This window comes from Cuculus canorus, chromosome 7 (genome assembly GCF_017976375.1).
Source record: "Cuculus canorus isolate bCucCan1 chromosome 7, bCucCan1.pri, whole genome shotgun sequence".
In the NCBI taxonomy this organism is placed as follows: domain Eukaryota; kingdom Metazoa; phylum Chordata; class Aves; order Cuculiformes; family Cuculidae; genus Cuculus; species Cuculus canorus.
The window spans coordinates 33,288,084-33,305,385 of NC_071407.1; the positions used below are offsets into that span (position 1 = coordinate 33,288,084).

At 43.9% G+C, this 17,302-nt stretch overlaps 1 protein-coding gene across 21 annotated transcripts in view; it reads left to right on the forward strand.

Annotated features, from left to right (window-relative positions):
* JAKMIP3 (Janus kinase and microtubule interacting protein 3) overlaps nt 1-16,121 on the forward strand; it is a 96,534-nt gene extending 80,413 nt beyond the window's left edge. For all 21 annotated transcript variants that reach the window (XM_054071423.1, XM_054071434.1, XM_054071421.1 and 18 more), the window contains one exon: nt 15,544-16,121. The gene's annotated coding sequence lies outside the window, so the exon portion shown is untranslated. The remainder of the gene's footprint in view (nt 1-15,543) is intronic.
* The last annotated feature ends 1,181 nt before the right edge of the window (nt 16,122-17,302 follow it).

Consider the following 17,302-nt stretch of genomic DNA (forward strand, 5'->3'; position numbering starts at 1 on the left):
CCTCTAGCTCTCACACTGCTCCACTTTGTTGTGTGGAGGTATATCAGACTCGTTAAAGCAAAAATTACATGCTTACACACAGCGTTGGCAAACCCATAGACTCACGAGTTGATAGATCTTACTTACTATTAGAGGCTTCCAGGATAATACCATTATTATACCCTTAACACACCTACACATCCGTGTTTCAGCAGCACTCGTATCCAGCAGGAATCGTGCTGCGGCACCATCTCCCAGCTCTGGCCAAGGGCTGACGCAGTGGGTGGGAGCTGGAGGCTGCAGGGGGCTCGGTGCAGCCCGGGATGGGCTGGAATGTGCTCCAGAGAAATGGGAAAGAAAGGAAGGAATATTGAATAATGATGACAGGCTGCAAGCGGCACAGGGTGCTGGGACAATATAGGACTGTGGCGTTACACAGCACCGGCGCTGGAGGCCAGTCAAGGCTCACTAAGTACCTTCGTCTGGGTTTTCTTAGTTTGCAACTGCTTAACTTCTCGTCGTGCTTTTAATAACATTTCGATACAAATACAAAAGGTATTATATAATAAAATATATAAATAAATTATATAAAACCTCCTGGTTTTATTCTTTATGTCCAACATAGAAGGAGGTTCTGGCACTGTGGCTGTTGAATGACAAATGAAGTAATTAGTGTCTCCTCTTTGAAATACACAAATGATGGAGCATTAGGCTCTAAGCTAAATCATAGAATCACCAGGTTGGAAAGGACCCACGGGATCATCGAGTCCAACCATTCCTAACACTTCCTTAAATCATGTCCCTAAGCACTTCATCCACCCGTTCCTTAAACACCTCCAGGGAAGGTGACTCGACCCCCTCCCTGGGCAGCTGTTCCAGTGCCCAATGACTCTTTCCATGAAGAATTTTTTTCTGACATCCAGCCTGAACCTCCCCTGGTGGAGCTTCAGGCCATTCCCTTTTGTCCTGTCCCCTGTCACTTGGGAGAAGAGCCCAGCTCCCTCCTCTCCACAACCTCCTTTCAGGTGGTTGTGCAGAGCAATAAGGTCTCCCCTCAGCCTCCTCTTCTCCAGGCTAAACAACCCCAGCTCTCTCAGCCGCTCCTCGTAAGACTTGTTCTCCAGCCCCTCACCAGCTTCGTTGCTCTTCTCTGGACACACTCCAGAGCCTCAACATCCTTCTTGCAGTGAGGGGCCCAGAACTGAACACAGGATTCGAGGTGCGGTCTCACCAGTGCCGAGTACAGAGGGAGAATCACCTCCCTGGACCTGCTGATCACACTGTTTCTGATCCAAACCAAGATGCCATTGGCCTTCTTGGCCACCTGGGCCACTGCTGGCTCATGTTCAGCCACTGTCAACCATTACCCCCAGGTCCTTCTCCTCCGTGCAGCTCTCCAGCCACTCTTCCCCAGTCTGTAGCTGCATAGGGTTGTTGTGTCCGAAGTGCAGGACCCGGCATCTGGCCTTGTTGAACCTCATGCCATTGGTCTCAGCCCAGCAGTCCAGCCTGTTACGATCCCTTTGCAGAGCCTCTCTACCCTCCAGCAGATCCACACTTCCACCCAGCTTAGTGTAACCTGCAAACTTGCTGAGGGTGCAAGTACATATATATCAAGATTCTATACATATATGTACTAAAGTACATATATATCAAGATTCCTTGATTTTATAGAAGTATTACTCACGCACCAAATGTGTGCATTAATTATGCAACAAATTTAAGTTTCACTACAGGATTAAGCACACCCAGGACACAGATCCCCAGCATCCAGCTCTACTGGGGTGAGGAGTCAAAGTGTAGGGAAACCCACCAGCTTGATCAGCCACAGGAGGGTGCTGCAGGCAAAAGGAAACTGGAATATTAAGAGAATTGTACCCTGCTGCTTTATCAGGTGTTTTGTTATTTTAAACAGTTTTAGGTAGTTGCGTTAAGCAGTTGGTTATTTTACAGTGTATATTTAAGTCATAGTGGACATTGCAGACTCCCAGGGATAGGTGGCACTCATCTATTTCCAAATGAATAAGTTGTCGGTTAAACTAAGAGAAATTTTTCTTGATATTGACATTTATAAGAGAGCTTAAGCATCCCCAAATTTGTAATCTTTTTCCCAATTATCTTAATAATAAAACCCCTCTATCTGATATTTGTTTATTCAAAAGAAATGATATCTTATAAAGATAAGTAGTATTTTTAAAGAATTCTACTTGGAAACTGGACATCACTGTTCTGTTATACAAACCTGCTGATTTTACTCTTTATGTCCAACATAGAAGGAGATTCTGGTCCAACATAGAAGGAGATTCTGGCACTGTGGCCATGGACTGACAAATGAAATAATTAGTGTCTCCTTTCTGAAATACACAAATGATGGAGCCTTAGGCTCTAAGCTAAAGTAAATGCACATTTTCCTGAAACCTTGGGCATGAATGCTCCTGCTGTTTTGCTTGTGTAGGCTTTGTCTGGAAAGATGCGCGTTTCTGTGTTTCTGTCAGGAGTTGAAGCACATAAAGACATCTCAGGAGTTTCCAAAATAAAATGAGATGTGACTTGCTGAAGCCCAGGTTTGCATAAGGAAAATCTGTGTTTGATGCACAAGCTTATACTTGAATGCACGTGCTTTGAGAATTCAGCAGCACGTGTAGAAGCCTATATTCAGCCAAATGCTAGATGAAGTTATATCCCAGCATTACACTCACATGGCCTATATGGTTTAGCGGCAGATAGGAATGGTTGGACTTGATGATCTAGGAGGTCTTTTGGAACCTAGTGATTCTATGGTTCTATGATCTGGCCAAGTCTTTCTGGCTTCAGATGCAAACCCCTAAGGTTGCACATATCATCAGAAGGAAACCTGTCCCTCAGGCTGGGATTGCTCAGGACATGATGCTATTTGGTTTCAGAAGATAATTTTCCTTGTTCCCTGTTTTTTTGCTGTCCACAGGCTTCAACTCCTGCTCCCTTCGCTCTCATAAGGTGTGTACAACCCTCCAGTCTGTGACCCCATCCCATCCACCACCTTGCAGGTGGTGGCTGCTGACTGTGCCATTCATCCGATCTCTTGAGGGAACCCCGCACGGTCCCAGAGGCTTTGGGGGCCAGCAGTGTGGCAGGAGGGGGGACCCCAAGGACTTGAACAGCATGGGAGGTCAATGGGGACATGTCCCCCAGCACTGCAGGGAGTGGTGCCCCTGGACTGAGGGAGTTTTGATCCTTCCCTACCTCTCCCATATGGCCTTTGCTTGGGCAGGACAGACACACAAACACACCCAGAATCAGGCTTACCTCCAGGTGCTGCCTGGGGCTTGAATAAACTCCAAGGACAAACTCCAGCGCAATGCTGTTGTCCAAAGCCAGCTCTGCTAAGCTAGCAGTGGTCAGAGACCGAATTTCTCCATGGTCAGGGTGGGCAGTGCTTTGTAGCAGAAATTAAGAGGGTTTGTGAAAGCAGGAAATAATCCCTCTGCTCTTGCTGATAATAGCTCTTTGAGTGAGAAAAACTATCCCAACCACAGAATAGGCTGTTAGGTTGTGGATTCCAATGTATTGATGAAATTATTCCCTTTATAGCTAAGAAATTTTACCTAATAGCACACGCTTTGTGTACGTGTGTGTGTACACATATGTAAAATGGAGAGCTGTGAGGCTGGTCCCTGAAGGAGTCCGTAAATGAGTGTGATCAAGGAAAAGGATTAGTTACCCATCACGACCTCCCAATGTCTTTTGTAATTAAATTCCTTCTGATAAATGCATTTGAGGCACTTCGTCATGTTAACCTGGACTGAAGAATGACACAGACAAAATTGGAATGACAAAAACAGGTCCCATGCTCATTCTTACAAAGAGATATTCCCTTTGTGCAGAAGGATCATATCTGGGCGGTGATCCAGTTTGATTCATGACTCTAAGGCTTCTTGTTGGTAATAAAGATAGTACTCTAATTGCAATCTTAATTATTTTAATCTTAATTAAAGCATTGACAATATGAATATTTAAAGAAGATTATTTACATTTATTAAGTGATAGAAGGATGGACGTCAGTCTTAAAAGGTGGTTTTCATGTCTAATTGGCTCATGCGGAACACCACATGCTTGAGAATCGGAGGGAGGTGCCTCTTCCCCAAAAATCATCAGTGATGTTGGGCAGCACTAAATCAGCTTTAAGCTCCTTGTGAACAAAGACCTAAGATGGAACCCGTGTAACGCCTTTATGTTTCTTACATCAGCATAAACCCTTTTTAGAAGCGGTCTTAACATTTTTTAAGAATATACGATTTATACAACACATGTTTCCCAAGGTAGGGAGCAATTAGACCTACCAACTGCAAATCTTCAGAATCTGGTCTTTTATTTACCTGTGGGGAGTACGTGCATTCTGTACCGCAGTAGGGCAGGTGGCATTTTTCCCAGCGAAAACCTACAGAGTGGGGTCACCTTCTGCACCAGTGCTGGTTCCGCCCACGTGAACCTGTTTGGTTTATGGATAATTACTTTTCTTTGAATTACTTTACACACTGATCCTATAATGAAATTGATTTTTTTATTGGTGTGCTGTAGTTGTCAGAAGAGGTTGGGATTTTTCAGGTCAGCAGCACATTTTTCCAGGAATGATCCAGAGGGGAGATGATGAGCTACTGGAGCTTAAATTTTCCTGTAATGTCGTATCAGCTGCCTGCTGTATATGTATGTTCATGCACGTTGATAGGGGTTGTAAATGGCTTTCTTCACAGGAGTACAGACATAAGGCTAATGAGCTACATTATTAGAATACTAATTGGCGCATCTTTGCTGTGCAGGATGACCCAAAATACCTTTGTTTAAAGTGAATAATGTAGGGGAAATTCAAGTCTTCAAGAAACCTCCAATTGAGTAAATGGCATTTCTGGGAAGATACAGAGGAAACTGCTTGATGGCTGCTCATTTTTACTGTGCCATAAATCTTATGAAACTTTCTTCATCTCAGTAAAGAGTAGAATTTGGCTCAGTAATAGTAAAGTGACTTCTGGCAGATTAATAATCATCACTTTATATAAAAGCGTTGGGTGTCTCATGCCACAGTATTTCTGCTTTAATGTCTCAACGGTTGTTGCAAACTGAAATGCATAGAAATGACAACGTCAGTCTGAATTTACAGATGCGACGAGATGCAGGTCCTTGGGCAGGAATAACGACATTGCCGGTGCTTAGGCTTAGCCTCTACACAGTGCGGATTTGAAGCACGCTGGGAAAACTCTTTGATCATGGAGAGGTCTCGGTTTGTGAAGGGGCTGCTATTTACTGTTTTGCTGACTCCCACAGAAAAACAATTTAAAGCAGACGTGCTGTGATTTGCCTTCTAAGGAGAGCATCTCTTACTATGGCAGCAACTTCTCGTTGAGCTTCCTGGATGGCTTAAGAAAAGGCAGTACCTGGGACAATTCTTCACCTTATCCTCTCTACCATCAAGAAGCCCTCATTCCTGTTTTGTTGTAGGGGCATCTGAGATACAGTATAATTTGTGTAGGTGTTCCTATATCTGTTAGCAGTAGCAAAAAGCTTTCTCAGAGCGCAAACATGCTGTAAATTTGTGCGCAGCAGCAGCAATCCTCTGTCATGTCTTTCCCTCCAGACCTCAGGAGCTTCCATCCCATGTCTTTCTCTCAAAAAGAAAACCACAGGTGTGCTCCTGGCAGAGCCCAGAGTTTGGAACAAATCCTCAGCAAGACCTTTCTACACAACCTGACCATTTCCTGACATGCCTTACAGACTAGACACGCTCCACAGTGACTGTGTTTTACATCCGTATCGTATCAGTGATGTAGGGTTATTCTTAGGTCAAAACAACAAAACAGTAATTATAATCTAAATACACATTCAGCCTAACTAGGTACAGAACTGAGATTGGCATTGTAAAAGCCTGGTTCATGGAGCTGTTTTTAAAGATAATCATTTAATCATTCATTTTTCAAAGTACTCCTGGGAATAGCAGATTCAGTTGTCATTAAGTCTGAACTGTTCTTCCCCTTAATTTTATTCTTGCTGAGTTCTTATAAATAACAAGGACACACATATTTATAATGTGCCAAAATCAGTGTTAGCCTGAAGAATTAATTAGCTGGAAAATCTATTATAAAGTGAACTCTTAAAAAAATGCATTATATTTGTAAATTAATATATTTGTGTACACACAGCCCCTACATACATATACAAATACATTTACATATGCCTAGCATTAATTTGCAAGGTTTTCAGCAGTCAAACCCTTTAGGGAAGCTGTTATACTGACACGTAATAGCAAAGGAAGGAAAAAAAACTGGTTTTGAGCATACTCTAGAATAAATTAGCAGGAACCTTTTCTTGGTTCCTGTCAGGGACCTCATCCTTTCACTTCTGATAGAGAGCCAAGATGCACAACAAAATGCTTAAATATTATCTGGAGAATCAAATTTTACACACAAATGCAAATTAGCTAGACTGAACTAGTCATGAAGTATTAAATTTACAGTGCTGTTAGGCACAACTTGTTGTGAATTCATGCTTTTTATTCATAAACATTTCATGCAATAGGCCTGAAAAAGTGATAAAACTGTTTGAAAGTATCATATGTATCATCATAGGTTCAAAGACCCTTATGAGTCTCTTCAAACTTGAGATATTCTATGATATCGTGGACATTATATGTCCCTTCCAATGCTATTATAATATGCATATAAGTGTAAAAAGGTTTTGTGAATGTTTTGTTTCGAGATCTATTGGGAAGACTCATAATTCTGAAGATTTTTCTTTGGATAATTAGTTCAGAATAATTAATATTTGACTGGAGAGGGACAGATTTAGGCTAGACATAAGGAAGAATTTCTTCACCATGAGAGTGGTGAGACACTGGAACAGGTTGCCAAGGGCAGTTGTGGCTGCCCCATCCCTGGAGATGGTCAAGGCCAGGTTGGATGAGGCTTGGAGCCACGTGGTCTCGTGAGAGGTGTCCCTGCCAATCGCAAGGGGGTTGGAACTGGATGGGTTTTAAGGTCCCTTCCAACCCAAACTATTCTATGATTCTATCATTCTATGATTCTATGACTTACTATGTAGCATTATTAGCTATTAGGATGCAGTGTTATCAAGTCTTAAACTTGTAGTTGTCTGGGTTTAGTCTGGTTATGTAAAGACATAGAAACATTGTGTGTCTACTTGCCCAGCTAATCCTGCTGCATGCATATTTGGGGTTCTGGGGGTGCTGGCCTGAGAGCAGAAAGAGGGGGTGTGTTGGGCACAGGATGACTCCAGACTGACTGCAGCAGAGAGTTTAACGTAAGGGTGGCCACGTGTGTGTGTGATAGTGCTCCGTTTCCTCCATAAAAGTCTGCTGCTTTGGGTGTTACTATGCTCCACTAAAATCAGAGAGAATTTTTCTGCTGAGGAGCAGGATGTCTCCTAACACCCGCATTGGCACGAACGTGAGGGCTTTCAGCTTGCGAGGTCAGCTCTTGATCCACCTATGAGTATGCCTCCAGCCCCACCACATTTGCTGCATGTACGCAGGTGGTTTGCAGCACATTTATGCAATAGGGCTGGTACGCACAGAGGATGTGTCTGCACTTCTGGGCTGTTAGAAGTCCTAGAGAAAACTCCCCCAGGAGAGGAGAACGTGGCTGAGAAACTAAGACATTTAACAGCCTTACAACAAATTGATAAAATGAGTGTCAGAGTGGCTGTCTAGGAGATACCAGCATGCGGTAACGATGCTGTGATAGTCGGAAGGTAAAAGGATGGTAAAATAATCACACTTCATCAACTAAAAGCAACCTTTTCAACCTACACTAATTGTACCAAGAGAGTGACTGCAGAATCCTAAAGGCTGTAAATTTATAATTTAACAGATTTATGAGAGTGTTAATTGTAGCTATGTTTCCTAAAAAGTGCTGTGAAAAGGTCGTCTAGGAAAGAGAATGATGTTACAGTAAGATCAGGCAGCTGCCCTCAACCCAGAGGACCCAGGGTTTCCTCGTCAGGGCTGAGATGGGGGCTGACGTCTCGCTCTGTGCTCTTGCCCTTGGGCTGCCTTTCCCCCAGGAGCAGCCTGAGTTATGGCCAGGCCGTCAGCCTGCATTTACTGCATTAGCTCCACATTGACGGCTTGACTAGTTTCCCCGCTGCTTTGAAACCCGTCCTTTTTAAACATCAGATATTAACGCCACAGCTGATCTCGTATCTGTGACCTAGTGGTCCATAATAAGAAATAATGCTCATGAGCAACCTCATTCTTGACAGTTTGTCATGCTTTTATTATTTCTCGGTATTTCAGGGTCTTTGCAATTAATTGTTTCCATAGCATTTTGAAAGCCATATAGTACAGAATGAGTGAACCGCGTGGACATTTCTATTCTATTCATCTGGAGTATTGTGTCCAGTTCTGGAATCCTCAACATAAGAAGGATATGAAACTGTTGGAATGGGTCCAGAGGAGGGCTACAAAAATGATCAGGGGACTGAAGCACCTCCCATAGGAGGACAGGCTGAGAGAGTTGGGGTTGTTCAGCCTGGAGAAGAGAAGGCTCCGAGGAGACCTTATAATGACCTTCCAGTAGCTGAAGGGGCTACAAGAAAGCTGGAGAGGGGCTGTTTACAAAGGCTTGTGGGGATAGGATGAGGGGGAACAGGTATAAACTGGAGAGGGGCAGATTTAGAGTAGACATAAAGAGGAATTTCTTCACCGTAAGGGTGGTGAGGCCCTGTCCCAGGTTGCCCAGGGAAGCTGTGGCTGCCCCATCCCTGGAGGTGTTCCAGGCCAGGTTGGATGGGCCTTGGGCAGCCTGAGCCAGTGGGAGGTGTCCCTGCCCATGGCAGAGGGGGTGGAACTGGATGATCTTTGAAGTTCCTTCCAATCCAATTCTATGAATCTGTGATTCCCTGTTAGGTTTTGTAATTATGATTTTTATGTATTACAGTATGATTTGGCCATAAATTTAGCAGCACAGCATGTGTTCTCCTAACACAGTGGAAGGGACTGTTGAAATACCTGCTTGTGAATGGATCTGGACAGAGGTGGATTCTCATGCTCAGCCCCCAGCCTGGGCAGACCTGCCTCCCCCAGCTGCCAGCATCAGCACTGTAGCCTCAAAATAGTTTATTTCAGTCTATCTGACATAGAATTTTTGAGTAACCACTCTGTATAACTGCCTAATAGATCCACTACGACACCATTTTCTTGACCTCGGATGCATGCCCTTACCTAGCTAAATATTCCACAGTTACCTCTAGATTTACGCGTGTATTGAGAGCTTATATGTGCACGGAGTTATACGAAGTGGCAGGTTTCTCCGAAAGCGGAGCCTGGATCTGATGCAGCAGTTTGGCCATAGTCAGTCACTTGCACCCAGGAAAGGAAAGACTGTAAGAGAGCCTCCAATCATCAATAATTAATTTTATAGTGATAGGGCGTTTGTGGTACCTTCAATGTCTAAACTATGGATTAACTGAAAGCACACAGCCAGTATTTTGGAGAAGCAGAAGCTGAAGCGCTGTGGACATCAGCCATGGGTAGAGGGGTGAGGGGAGGGTGTCTGGGGCAGGACCTGGCAGCGCTCAGACATCCTCCCTCCTGGAGACCATGGCTGGTCCAAGGGGTTAGGCTGGATGCCAGCCTGTGTTCCCGCAGGGAATACTCACAGGAGAGGGGAGATCCAACCCCGGTGAGCAGCCTGGCAGTTCAAATCTACATTCGTGTATGAGTTCCTATCACCTCAGTCACGTTTCACCATCACCCTACAGGGCTGGGGGCCAACCGCCCCCCAAGTGTCACATGGGCAGAGGTGGAAGTCTACTTTTACCCAAATGAAATACTGCCAGTAATTAGGGGATGATACAAGAAATCAACATAAACCAGGTTCCTAAAGGGTGAAACAAATAGTTTTCAGTGCAGAATCAGCCATTATTCTAAAACCAATGCATTATTAAAGTAGATAAATTTAATCTTGCCTATTCTGGTGGGAGTATGAGAACCAAAACCAGGCTAATGTGCTGATTTATGGGTGGTATGGGAGTCACTGAAGAGTTTTAATTGCAAATATGCTTCTCATTCTCTGCTACACAATGCTTCAAAATCCAACATGAAAAGAAAATGCTATAGAATTTTTCTATGCACCTATATAAGTGTGTGTAAAATGAATAGTATCCATTTTGTTTCCAATAGATTTTATCATAAATAAGTAATTTGTAATGGAAGGAAACAACATTTTAAACCCCTGCTATTAAGCATCAAAGGATCAACACTATTTTTTCATTTAGCAGAAGTAGTTTATAGTGTATCTGTGTCAGATTTCCATTAAAGAAAGACGGGTAAGCCTAATCGTGCTGCAAGAGCCCCTGGCATCCTGCACTTCACGGCTGTGATGCTGATGCCAGAAAACCAGCTTTGTCCTCCATGGGCGTCTGTTTGCGGTATAAAATTGTGAAGAAGGGTGAGGAGAAATGGTTAAAAATTGGGTGTACTCGATGTTGTTATCCTCATTAGTCACAATCTCAGCAGAGCTCCAGTGATGGAAGGTGAAGGGTGCAGTCTCCGCGCTCCAATCTAGGTCAGGGCTTGGCGCAGGCAGTTCACATTAGAGAAGCAATGCCTGAAATCCCCAACCTTCTCTGACGGCAGAGTGGCTCCAGGCTCACCCCAATCCTGTGAAGACGCTCCAGGGGGGTCCAGGGCTCCAGGAACAGCATTTCAGATTCGAGTCCTAGAAATATTTATGAAGTTAACTGCTTTTATGCTCATGAATAGTTCCTTTGCATAGCATATGTTCACGAGATTTATCGATATACATGGATAATATCGAGTAATTTTCCTTCTGTTGGTATATTTGACTATTTTAAGGGAGGGGAGCAATCCAGTTTTGGGTGTTTTTAATCAATTAGGTCAGGAACAGATGCACCATAAACATATTTCACCAATAAATGCTCTTAATTCTTAAATGCCAAAATAAAAATCAAGAATTTAGTAACTAAGTGGACAGTAAAAGACTCTTAATTGCTGATTACTGAGGTTCTTGGAGCTAGTGACTGCTACTCATGCCACAACAGCCATTTGAATTGGCCTTAAGCGCAGCCAGCCCTGCTGCCTGGTATTTATTGCTGTGCTGGCAGCTGGTAGGGTGAGCAAACCACCAGGGAAGGGTGAGGCAGGGACTGCGGGAAGCTGGGGCTCCCCAGGCGCAGCGGGGAGCAAACAGGGAAGATTGCAGCAGGTGAGCCCTTAAACCACAGGAACTGGGCAGCATCAAATCAAGATTTCTGCTGAGGAGACACTGCAAGCACTGGGTGCTCACAGCCACTGATGCCCTCACGGGTGAACACTGGGCAAAAGGTACAATGAAGGTTTTGTAGCCGAGCTAACTTCGCCCACAGTGCTTAAAATTTTGTTTTAGCTTTAGCCAGGATGAGTCTCCTGTGGAAACTTCTGCGGTTTTGCGGAGAGTTGGCTTTTGCTCAGGAGAGAATTAAAACCTGTGAAGTTATGAGTGGTCTTCAACCACTCATCTGGCTCGCACAGTGAGATGTTAGCAAAAAATAACATCCTAAAAAGTAAGGTGCAGTTTTTCCAAGCAGTGGTCACAACTGTAATTTGTGTAAGTATTGAAAGATCAATAACTGTTATTAGCTGGATCTTCAGCTACTGTAAGTCACCTTAACTTCTTTGCAACTAGCAGAGAGTTTCCTCTTTCTCATCAGAAAAAAAAGGAGGAAAAGGGAAAATAATAAAGAAAGGTTATCCTGTCACCTTCACCGACATAAAGTGTCACTCTTCTGTAGCCTTACTTGAACTAAAGGGCCACTATATTTTTTTTTCTATTTGAAACAGGTAAATAACTCCCCTTAACATTCGATTCTGCTCATGATTTCTCATCTTCCTGTTTTGTATGACTTCCTCCCAGGCAGTAGTTACCAATGGGTTATCTGCTTTTATAAGAAGAGGGGTTGGATATGCCATAAATTTACTTGTGTTTCTTTGTTCTTGGCGATACTGCATATAGATCTAGAAGGAAAGGAAGGGAGAAATAGAAAGGAAGTCAAGACTAGCCCACTTTTTTGTAACATGAAAATGTAATTCCACCTTTGTATTCTCAGCCTGGTTGATAAGTGAGAAGACAGGAGAGAATTTGCCTTCACACATACGAGTGACAAAGCTTGTGGGTTCACAGGTGAGGGTGAGATCCAGCCCCAACACTGTGTTTGTGTGAGGGGCTCCCTGAAACCGTAGTTTCTCATAGCTTATAAGGGTCCCAGGAGACTGATTCATTGGCCGACCTACATCTTGCAGAAGACAGATGCGTTGCAGGTATGTTCGAGTTTCACAGACAATAAAGAGCCTCAGGCTCATACCCATGAGCTCTCCATTGGGAGAAAGTGATGATGTGCTTTAGAAGGACCTCCAACATCTCTTGACCTATCTGCAATGCCACGTTGCCCAAAGGACCAAATAGCAATGCCACCACTCAGCACCAGGCTGGGCCAAGGGCTGGTATTAGCCCAGGTTCATGGAAGGCATTGAGCTGACGGGTGTCAGGGACTGAAGCGACTGAGTTAGGTTCATTCTTCTAATTCCTGGCAATCTGGCTCTAAGCAGAATGCCTCCAGGCTAGAAATGACTATTTTAGTCCCCAAATTGACCATGTCTTTGACCTTTCCAGCAAGACAGCTGCCTAAGTGACCGGCTGTGACACTGGGCACACCTCCTGATGACATTCACTGCACATTGTTTGGGTGCTCAAGCAAATATTATTTCACACTTTCAGCCAATTTAAACTTACACCCCTGTTTCAACTGTTTATCAACTCTGTTTAATGTAAGCAGAGCAAGATATCATAAAATATTAACTTAGCGAGCTGAATTACTGCCTATGTGTTTTAGTTGCCTTTTTTGTTATTCCCTGAACATTTCTTATATTTTCCCCAGCAATTCTAAGAGATGCACATCCAATGCTAACGTGTCTGCCTCTCTCAGCCATATGGTTGCTCGTGCTGCTAATGCGCGGGTCGGTGTTGGCTGCGAGGGCAGATGGCCCATCTGCTGAGCGTCATTGAGGATGGTCTCATCCATAAATGCCAGCCTCCTCGCTTCCTACCAGGGAATACAACAGGCAAAAGCATGCAAAATAGGATTTTCAGCTCACGGATGGTGTGTTTAAACAAACTCACAATGGTACTCCCCTTAGTACCATTTATAAATAAAGAAACATATATATATATATACACATGTTTGTATATATATCTTCTTCTATTGCAGCCTTGGTAAGAGGCTGTGCATAATAATAACAGTCTAATGAAGGCAATAATTCCTTTTACATATTATGTTTTATCCATAATCTTATGATGAATTGCATTTCCGGATTGCTTTGTTTGAGCGGAGCTGCAGTTTTTCACAAGCAGTGAATGCTCAGGTACACAAACATCAGAGCTCCATCCATTACCGGTTTTGAAATGCTTCTTTTGTCCCACTTTTACAGCTTTCTGGAAAAAAAAAAAAAAAATCTCTTTGGCAGCAGATTGCATGGTGAGAGAATAATAACTGTGTTCCTTTTAAAATAATCACACACGAGCCCTCCAGACAGTGCCCCAGACAGCGTTCAAGTGACTTTTGAAATGGCAGCGGATGTGATCTTCACTGAGCACACATATCAACGTCCACATAAACTCGTCGTGACTGCCTTACCCTGCCCTGGCGCTGCCTACCTGGTTGCTGTTTGGAGTGACAAACTCATGCATAAAACGAAGTGGCATCTTGAAAATTCCTTTGTGTTCTGTCCCTTTTTAGGAACTGCTTATTAAAATCCTTGGGCATTTATTTTCCAGATGTCAGCAGTGTTTTGAGACTCCTGGGGAAGGGCTCATGGCAGAGGGAAGGAAGAGCCACCCAACTTGTGGGATCTGCCGGTTGAGGAGCTGGGCAGGCTGGGAAGGGTGAATCCACATCCCTGCAGAGTGCAAGAGGAGAGGGATTCAGTGTACCTACCAGTGAGGTTTAGAGGGAAGACTGGATAGAGAATGGCGGGGGGGAGGGGGTCTCTTCCTTTCTAGTAATTGGCTGAACTATTCTGCTTTCCACGTGTTTGTCCTAGAAATTCCCTTTCTGTCTGACACTGGTCTGGTAGCTAAGTCTTGTAGCAGATTTCTAAGAACAGAGCACACAAAGGGATGGACCAGCTCGAAGGCAGCCACCCTTCTCCACTTAAGGGCATGATAGAATCATAGAATAGTTTGGGTTGGAAGGGACTTCAAAGCCCATCCAGTTCCAACCCCCCTGCCATGGGCAGGGACACCTCCCACTGGCTCAGGCTGCCCAAGGCCCATCCAACCTGGCCTGGAACACCTCCAGGGATGGGGCAGCCACAGCTTCCCTGGGCAACCTGGGACAGGGCCTCACCACTCTCATGGGGAAGAAATTCCTCCTTATGTCCAGTCTAAATCTGCCCCTCTCCAGTTTATACCCATTGCCCCTCGTCCTATCACCACAAGCCTTTATGAAGTCCCTCCTCAGCTTTCCTGTACCCCCTTCACGTACTGGAAGGTCGCTATAAGGTCTCCTCAGAGCTTTCTCTTCTCCAGGCTGAACAACCCCAACTGTCTCAGCCGGTGTCTCAGCACTTCTCACGTTCCAGGGATTCACTTGCACCAGTGGGATGCTCTGAAGGGAAGGGATGTGGGCACGGGGAAAATGGGGTTCGGGAAAGACGGCCTCAGGAGTTGTGTGAAGCTGGACAGGGCAAATTTTAAATCCATCATTGTGGTGGTTTAACTTCAGCTGGCAACGAGACCAGGCAGCCGGTGGGATGGGGAGGAGAATTGGGAGAAAAAGGAAAACTCATAAGTTGCGATAAAAACAGTTTAATAGGACAGCACAAGGAAAAAAGAATAATGATGAAAACAATAATAATACTGCTATATAGAAAACATGTAATGCATGACACAATTGCTCACGACCTGTGGAGACCGATACCCAGCCTGCTCCTGAACAGCGATCCCTGAGCAGTGAACCCTGGCCATGACCAACTTCCCTTGTAAATACTGAATATGATGCTATACGGGATGGAAAATCTCCCTTGCCAGCTTGGGTCAGCTGCCTGGCTCTGCTCCCTCCCAGCTTCTTGACCCCCTGTTCACTAGAAGAGCATAGAAAAAAGCCCTTCATTTCTTATTGACAACTATAGCCATCAGTGTTTGCCTGAATTCTTCTCATACTAACTCTAAACGCAGCAGCTGCTGGGAAGAAAATTAACTCTATCCCAGGTGAAACCAGGACATCATTATCATCACTACCTTCTGAGTGTTACCTGGAAACCATCAGGGGAGTATTGCTTAAGAAAAAATGTATGGTACAGCCTATAGAGAACAGTACATTTAGCATTTAATAACTTTTTCTTCCAAGAGAGAAAAACAGCAATTGGATAAGGCCACTCCAGCTGTAGACTTAATTGAGAGCTATCTATCAAATCTAGCAAACCCCATGAAACTGAAATGTTGTCGTGCTTGGGACTAAAAATTGTGTATTGGAGAGAAAATCACAGTTGTAGTTAATCCTTATATTTATTTTATTCCATAGGTACCTGCACTGCTTCCAAAAATTTTGTTGAGTTTATAAAGTGAAGAAGAAAATCCCTTGACACTGAAATTCTAGAAGCTCTCCAGACACTTGTACATTGATCATCTTTTTGAAACTGGACCGTGTAAACAGCAAAGTGAGCTAAACTGCAAAAATGTAACAAAACGAATTGTTCAGAAAAGTGTTACATTTCTAATGAAGAAAGACATCATTTTAAGTCAAAGGTTATGAATCTTGATATCAGCGTATGTCTATATTATAAAGGTAATTTAACAAATTCCAGTTCTATAAGATACAAATACCAATATTGGGATTACATTGATGAGCTACATTTTTACTGTTGCATTTCATGCTTAAAATGTTGTTAAATCCTCAGTGTCCATTTTGAGTTCTATTTACATCCTTAATGTCTTAAAATATTTCATTTACTTGGAAGCACCGCTAATAATAGTTGAGGGAACTACCTGCGGTCCAAGGCGTTACTGAACTCTTGCTGGAAATCTGCAGGAATGTGCTGTGCTGGCATCTCTCAAAATGCCTTAATTGAAAGGTCTGAAGAAACAGCCCTGGGAATTCGGGAGGTGTAAATGTGCGCAATACCTGGTGCACCGCTTGGGACTGGGACCAGTGATGACAAGTGGCTTGGATCCATTTCATCGCCATTTACTCAAGCCATGCTTTTGTACGTTTTGTATATGTGTCTAGACTTTCAGTTCCGTTTTCCCATTAATTAGATTTTCTTAATCATGTTTTATTTTAATTAAAAAGCTAACTGTACAGAACAGGTACATGTGTAAATAAGGGATTATGCTTCTGTATATGTTAATATTCATATGTAAAAAGATATGTACATAGGAAAGAAAAAAAATGGCTCAAAGAACGTTTTCAAAACCATTTCTTTCTTATAAATGCACAGACAGGAAAGTTACATACATGCGCTCCTTGATTTTAACGTAAGGGTTTTTGCTCAGTTTTCGGTCATTTTGTGTTTGATCCTGCTGGGGTTTTGTATGATGAGTTTATATGATTAGTCTTTGTGGCATGGAGCCATTCTGGAGGCGGTGCCACCCTTCATCTGTGAGATGAGCTGTGTCGGATCTCGTGTGTTGTTTTCTTACCTCTGGGGTCTTGTGCATCTTTTGAAAACATGGTCTCAAAGCCACAGGACGGCGGTGCAGGGGGCATTACCTTAACCTGGGGCTTTTCCTCGCAGTCCCTCCATCCCTCGTAAAGCACTAGAGGAAAGGTGAGGTTTCCATCCCGAGGAGGGACTCCTCAAAGCAGCAGCGCTAAGTCAGGGGCTGCCAACCACTGTAGTTTCTCATTCGTAAGCATCTTTTATGAATTCCCCAGACGCCCTTCAAGTGACGAAAAGATGGGGGCAGATACACCAAGTGTATCCCTAGGTGCATTACGATCACCATAGCTACGTTTCACCGACAAGAACCTCAGCCGTGTGTAGACGCGTCCGCTCACACATTGCCGAGTCCGAAGGAGAACCGAAGCGGTCAGAGCCGCTCCCTGCCTGGGTCCCGCAGCTGTGGTACGGGCCGGCTGCTGCATCCGCAGAGCTACACGTCTAAACTGAAATCCACTGGAATTGCAGCTTACTTTGTCAACAACCGTATTTCAGGCCCGTACTTCTTGTTCAAGCTGTTGGAGGACTGTGGCTATTATTTACAGTATTCTGTTCTAGTAATATCTGTAGCCTTCAGTGTATCCCTGAGTGCCTTACACAGCTTGTGAACAAAACTCCTGA